Source organism: Prionailurus viverrinus, chromosome B3, assembly GCF_022837055.1.
Source record: "Prionailurus viverrinus isolate Anna chromosome B3, UM_Priviv_1.0, whole genome shotgun sequence".
Classification (NCBI taxonomy): domain Eukaryota; kingdom Metazoa; phylum Chordata; class Mammalia; order Carnivora; family Felidae; genus Prionailurus; species Prionailurus viverrinus.
In genome coordinates this window covers 84,493,648-84,501,075 of record NC_062566.1, presented here as the reverse complement: position 1 = coordinate 84,501,075, position 7,428 = coordinate 84,493,648, and the positions used below count along the sequence as shown (strand labels likewise).

General features: G+C 38.2%; 1 pseudogene; it reads left to right on the top strand.

Moving 5' to 3' along the window:
- Positions 1-3,260: 3,260 nt before the first annotated feature.
- On the top strand, positions 3,261-3,814 carry LOC125168114 (U1 small nuclear ribonucleoprotein C-like; annotated as a pseudogene).
- The last annotated feature ends 3,614 nt before the right edge of the window (positions 3,815-7,428 follow it).

Genomic DNA, 7,428 nt, shown 5'->3' with positions numbered 1-7,428 from the left:
CAGAGGACAAATCCAATCAAATCTTTAGAAGGATGCTTAAAGTCAAGAATGAGAGTGAACAAGAAGCAAATGCCAGGACCAAAGGGTCAAAAGCAGGATTATAAAAGTGGAATGGAGTCCAATGTTATATACTCTCCAGAAAGGAGCTGTAAGATAATACAAGGATGCATTAAGTCATATGGTAAATTATTTATTGAACATTAATTATATAATAAAGAACAAAAATTTTAATGTCTTTCCTGATGGAACGAATAGTTGACTAACAAAGGTAGATAGTTAATAATCACTGATAAAAATGCAAAGTTCTAACTGGAGGAAGTGTTAAAAACAAGAGTTATCAGGATTCTAAAAATCCATCGTGGGACGACTGTTATCATGGAGACAGAAAAAGCTAAATTGAGAAAGTAATGCTTGAATTGCATTTGAGAATAAAAATAAATAAAGAGGTATCTGGGGAAAGTATATTGGATACAAAGGATTGAAGAATGCTTGTGAATGGGACAAAGAAACTAAGAGTTTCTGGCTCAGTTAAGCATCCGACTTCAGCTTAGGTCATGATCTCATGGTTCGTGAGTTCAAGACCCACGTCAGGCTGTGTGCTGACAACTCAGAGCCTGGAGCCTGTTTCAGATTCTGTGTCTCCCTCTCTTGCTGCCCCAACCCCATTCATGCTCTGTCTTTCTCTCTCTCTCAAAAAAATAAACTTTTTTTTTTTTAAAAATTAGAAACTAACAGTTTCTTTGGTGGTTACAGACCATGCAGGGTCTTACAAGTCATATAAAAGAGATTTTCTTTATCCAAAGAACAGTGGGAAGGGTGCCTGGTGGCTCAGTTGGTTAAGTGTCCAACTTCAGCTCAGGTGATGGTCTTGTGGTTCGTGAGTTTGAGCCCCATATCAGGGGGCTGTCAGCCCAGAGTCTGCTTCACATCTTCTGTCTCCCTCCCTCTTTCTCTCTCAAAAATAAATAAACATAAAAACAAAACAAAACAAAGAACAATAGGAAATTGTCAAAAGATTTTAAGTGTTGGGAGCATGGCAACATAATCAAATTAACATTTGCAGTATAAAGAACTGAAGAAAGGCTGAGTGAATGTAGATAGGATGGAATGGCATCATCTAAGCAAAAGATCATGGTAGCTTGGATAGGGTGGTAGTGATCATGGGGGAGATGGAGAATAAAGGGGCAAGTTCATATAATATTTAAGAAGAAATTTTGGCAGGGCTTCTTAAAGCACTGAATAAAGGGTGACAAAGGAAAAAGAAAAGGGTATCAGGCTTTATCTGGTGCTTTTGGCTTATGCCACCAGATGGTGCCATTCTTTAGATAAGCAACAATGGAAGGAGTGGAACTGGAAGAGAAAGATAACAAGTCCAGCTTTGCATCTCCATATAGGTGGTAGTCAGAGCACTGGATATGGAACAAACCACCAAGGGAATAATGAGTGAAGAATGAGAAAGTTAAAAAACAAAACAAAACAAACAAACAAAAACCAGGATAGGGTGCATGGGTGGGTCAGTCATTAAGCATGGGACTTTTGATTTCAGCTTAGGTCATGATTTCACTTTGTAAGTTAGAGCCTTGCATCTGGCTCCATGTTGACAGCGTGAAGCCTGTTTGGGATTCTCTCTCTCCTTCCCTCCCTGCCCCTCTCTCTCTAAAAATAAATAAACTTTAAAAAAAAAAAAAACACAGAGATGTACTGAGGTAATATGTAAAGAAGAAAGAGAAGGAATGGATAAAATTCAGAAGGAAAAGGAAGGGGGAGCCCTAACATGGAAACTCAGGAAGGATAGTTTTCAAGGAAAGGGTGACCATCAGTTTCAAGTTATTCTGAAATACTGAGAGATGTTACTATAAACGGCCATCAGGAGGAGCAGCAGAGAGGTCACTGGTGAATTCATTGAGTGCTGTACCAGGGCAGAAAATGGGCAGGAAGCTAGACTGCAATGACATTAAGTGGGAGTGGGATACTGAGATAATGAAATTCTGAAAAAATAAAAATGATAATTCTTAAAACTTCTCTGGTACTTAAAGGAAGGAGATGAGATGGTAGTGATACGGGTAGGTGGTAAACCAAAGGACTTTAATTCATGTGTTGATTTTTAATGGACACAAACATGAAAATATATGTTTTCAATTAGTGGGAAAATAATTCCACTTGAAAAAGAAAAGTTGAGTACAAGATAATAGATAGTGACAATTTCTGAAAGTAAAGACGGGAAATGAAATGCAAAACACCGGCAAAGAGTTTGATGTTAGCTACAATGCTTTGAATAGCCAGAGCTGGTTAAGATATTTATGAACCTGTGGGTGTGTGGCATGTGAATATAAAAGTCTCATTTAATGACAGAGGTTGTGATAGGTAAAATCAGGTAAAGATTTCCTTGTTAAAGGAGGCCTCTGAATGTTTCTAAGCATGGGATATGAGTCAACCACAGAGAAGAGATAGAGGAGGAATGTAATCTCTGTAATTGCTACTCTGTGGAACATTACCCGCAATAAAGAGATGAAAGGGGAAAGGACTACTGAGCTGCATAAACTCTTTGAAGACTTTTCCTATTTTTTTGGTTTTTGTGTATCTCATCTCCCAAGTCCACAACTTTCCACATCCGTCTAGTTAATAATGTGTTACATAATTCTAGTAGACCAATATTCCCAAATTGATTTGCTTATTTTGAAAATTAAACATTAACAAGAATATTCAATTCATAGTCCTAGTTAAGATGTATTTATTTTTACCTATAGTGTTTAGAAGAATCTCCTGAGAACCTAGACAGAGAGAGCTAGAGGTGATCTTTTTTTCGTAGTCTCTTACTTTTTCCCTGACAAGAACATAACAAAATTATATACTTCAAAAATTGAACTGTTGATTTACTATAAACCCATTTTAGTATCCCACATAAAATCATTTAGAAACCTCATTTCTACAATGCCCTTATCACGCTATATGGTGCAATAATGAGGCATTTCTCTTTTCTTTACTGGAAATGGCTAAAATAGCATATAATTATGGGAATGTATTATTTTCTAGACTTAAATTGATGCTTTTTGATAGACATACCATTCTTTGGGGCATTTGTATTGGACTGGTAAAGACAGGAATATTAAAAGCATTAAAATTAAAGAAATACAAGTTAACGAAATAGAAATCTACCTTGGACATAATTCACAATGTCTTTTACACTGTGTCTTAGCCCATTTAGGTTATAAAATACCACAGATTGGGTGGCTTATAAAAAACAGAAATATGAGAGCAACATGACTAAGTTTTATTGTGATACTGTGACCCATACCTCACCCTCAACTCTCCATCTGTGAGCAAGACACACTGCAGTGGTAGGAAATACAAAGAGAATGTGAAAGACCACAATCAGAAATGGATGGAACAGCATGTTCAGAGTCTGATCTACAAAACAAGGAAAGATCCCTCCTACACCATTCTCTTCTCCTCCTCCTAAAGGGGCAATGAGGCTACCTCCCTCTAGTCTCCTTGGTCCTCCTCGCCCTCATCTGATGCCAGCACGCCTTGTGGGGGCCCTTCTGTGATGCTAATGATGGGCCCTCCTCCTCCTGGGATGATGCCAGTGGGAGCTGCTCCTGGAACGAGGCCACCTCTGGGAAGCCACATGCTAATGACACCAGCCCCCCCAGTGATGAGGCCTCCTGCCATTTCATCATCTTGCCTACTTGGCCAAGAAGGACTTATCACACAGATAAGGAGAGAGGGGAACTTCTTTCAATCCATTTTGTATCCCTTGTTCTACTTCACCAGATCATGGTGCTATGACTTTGGGTGTTTGCTAACAGCGTGACAAGGAAGACTTGCTCCCTCTTCCTATCAAAGACAGACTAGTTTTGGCAGGGGAATAGATGGATCAGAAAAAAAAAAAAAGCACTTTTCATTTGTACTGTGAAATGTGAAAATAAAATTGTCAACTGTTTTAGTTAAGAATAACACAGAGAAACTTATTTCTCATGTCCTGGAGGCTAGCACTGTCTGAAATCAAGGCCAGGTAAGGGCCTTCTCCAGTCACAATTCTGTCATCGTATGTTGGGCAGAACTGGCAAGCTAGTTCTCTGTGGCTTCCTTTATAAGGACATTATAACATTCATGCAGGCTCTGCCCTCCTGACCTAAACACCTCCCAAAGGCTCTGTACCTCCTAATACCATCACATTGGGCATTACATTTTCAACACATGAATTTGGACGCGGGGGGTACATACATTCAGATCATAGCACATTGTAACATATATTTTTACCTATACCAGTTCAAATGTAAACGGCACCATTTGTTGTTGTTGTTTTTAATTAAAGTTTAATTTTGAGAGGGGGGGGGAGGGAGGGAGGGAGGGGGAGAGAGGGGGGGAGAGAGGAGAGGAGGGGCAGAGAGAGAGAGAGACAGAGACAGAATCCCAAGTGGACTCCACACTATCAGCACAGAGCCCAGTGTGGGGCTCAAACTCACAAATCACAAGATCATGCCCTGAGCTGAAATCAAGAATCAGACACTTAACCGGTTGAGCCACCCAGGCACCTGACACCTCCATTTCTTTATGCCAAATAAACCTGAATATACTGAACCAAATTATTTGCAGGAAGCCAGCAAGGCTGATGGAACATCTAATGTGCTAATTAGCTGGCAGAACTTCTCCTCTAATGGCACATCTTCTCCTATTCAAAATAACCATGACAAGATTGGAGCAAATCACATCTGTCACCTGTTAAGATTATCATAATATTCTGGCTAAAAATGCCTTTGCAAGTACTATTATATTCTCTGGACAGTTTAGAAAAGCATAGTCATGATATTTTCCTATGTAGTAGCTTTAAATTGTTTCATAAGTAACCATTACAGAAAAGTGGAAAAAATGCACAATTTGTACATAATACATGGCTGTTAGAGTTGATCAAATAGGAAGCAGTTTTAAATGCAATATATTCCTTCACTCTTTCCTAGAAGGGATACACACAATTATTCTAGAAAGTTAGTTAAACTAGCTTTGATTCTTTCCCTAAGTTGTAAAGTTCTTCATTTCAACCTTTTGGAAATTGTATAAGCTAACATAACTCCTAATATCACAATTTCTATTGTAATTTCTGGATATAAACATTTATATAGCATTTTTTGAAAATTAAACTACATAAAAATATTAGTAAAAATTTATGGTAAGATTTTCACAGAAGGCAATGACAACTTGCCCTTTCCTACTTTACATCCTGGACTGCCCCTTAGACAGCATGGGGGATGGGGGTAAAAATTAAAGTACAGGAAGAATGAAACCTGAGTTTTAACCCCTACTCAACCACTGGCATACCTAAAGAATTAGCCTAGTGGATTGTGGACTGCAATAATAAGAGCAATCTTTATATATTTGACAGGTTATCTAATACAAAAGATATTAGACTTAATCTATGTGCCTCCAAAAGTCTTTTGATTCAAGATGAGAATGCTTTCTAGATATCAAACCTAAAAGGGCTACCCCTAAGAAGAAATGAAATCATCAGTATTCCCAGGACATCAAACCAGGTTTCTAGCAACTTAGATACCTCAGTGTTCCACTCTAAATATGAGAGTCACTGATTCTATGATGTTTTCTGAGCCTCAATTTACTCATCTCAGAAAGAAGAAGACATAAGAGCTAAAGAGTAACGCAGTCAAATTTAAAATTGGGATACCCCTTGGCACAAAAACAGACACATAGACCAATGGAATAGAATAGAAACCCCAGAACTAGACCCACAAACGTATGGCCAACTCATCTTTGACAAAGCAGGAAAGAACATCCAATGGAAAAAAGACAGCCTCTTTAACAAATGGTGCTGGGAGAACTGGACAGCAACATGCAGAAGGTTCAAACTAGACCACTTTCTCACACCATTCACAAAAATAAACTCAAAATGGATAAAGGACCTGAATGTGAGACAGGAAACCATCAAAACCTTAGAGGAGAAAGCAGGAAAAGACCTCTCTGACCTCAGCCGTAGCAATCTCTTACTCGACACATCCCCAAAGGCAAGGGAATTAAAAGAAAAAGTGAATTACTGGGACCTTATGAAGATAAAAAGCTTCTGCACAGCAAAGGAAACAACCAAAAAAACTAAAAGGCAACCAACGGAATGGGAAAAGATATTTGCAAATGACATATCGGACAAAGGGCTAGTATCCAAAATCTATAAAGAGCTCACCAAACTCCACACCCGAAAAACAAATAACCCAGTGAAGAAATGGGCAGAAAACATGAATAGACACTTCTTTAAAGAAGACATCCGGATGGCCAACAGGCACATGAAAAGATGTTCAGCGTCGCTCCTTATCAGGGAAATACAGATCAAAACCACACTCAGGTATCACCTCACGCCAGTCAGAGTGGCCAAAATGAACAAATCAGGAGACTATAGATGCTGGCGAGGATGTGGAGAAACGGGAACCCTCTTGCACTGTTGGTGGGAATGCAAATTGGTGTAGCCGCTCTGGAAAGCAGTGTGGAGGTTCCTCAGAAAATTAAAAATAGACCTACCCTATGACCCAGCAATAGCACTGCTAGGAATTTATCCAAGGGATACAGGAGTACTGATGCATAGGGCCACTTGTACCCCAATGTTCATAGCAGCACTCTCAACAATAGCCAAATTATGGAAAGAGCCTAAATGTCCATCAACTGATGAATGGATAAAGAAATTGTGGTTTATATACACAATGGAATACTACTTGGCAATGAGAAAGAATGAAATATGGCCTTTTGTAGCAACGTGGATGGAACTGGAGAGTGTTATGCTAAGTGAAATAAGTCACACAGAGAAAGACAGATACCATATGGTTTCACTCTTATGTGGATCCTGAGAAACTTAACAGGAACCCATGGGGGAGGAGAAGGAAAAAAAAAAAAGAGGTTAGAGTGGGAGACAGCCAAAGCATAAGAGACTGTTAAAAACTGAGAACAAATTGAGGGTTGATGGGGGGTGGGAGGGAGGAGAGGGTGGGTGATGGGTATTGAGGAGGGCACCTTTTGGGATGAGCACTGGGTGTTGTATGGAAACCAATTTGACAATAAATTTCATATATAAAAAAAAAATAAAAAATAAAATATAAAAAAAAATTAGCATTGAAAAAAAAAAAGAAAATGAAGGGGAGATTCCCCAATACTTGAGTCATAAAAATTTGGTGTTCATCAATGTGAGATTAAAAATTATAAATTCATTTATTTCTACAACACCTTACAGGGTTTTTTAAAAAATGTTTTAATTGTAATAAAATAAATATAATTTAAAATTTAAAAATAAATAAATAAATAAATAAACCTCTCTTTCTCTGCCAAAAAATAAATAAATAAATAAATAAAATTGGGATACCCCTATCTCAATAAAGAGATAAAGAGACAAAAAAATATGAGCTCTGTTATAGAAACCCCAGTAGGTACCTCCAC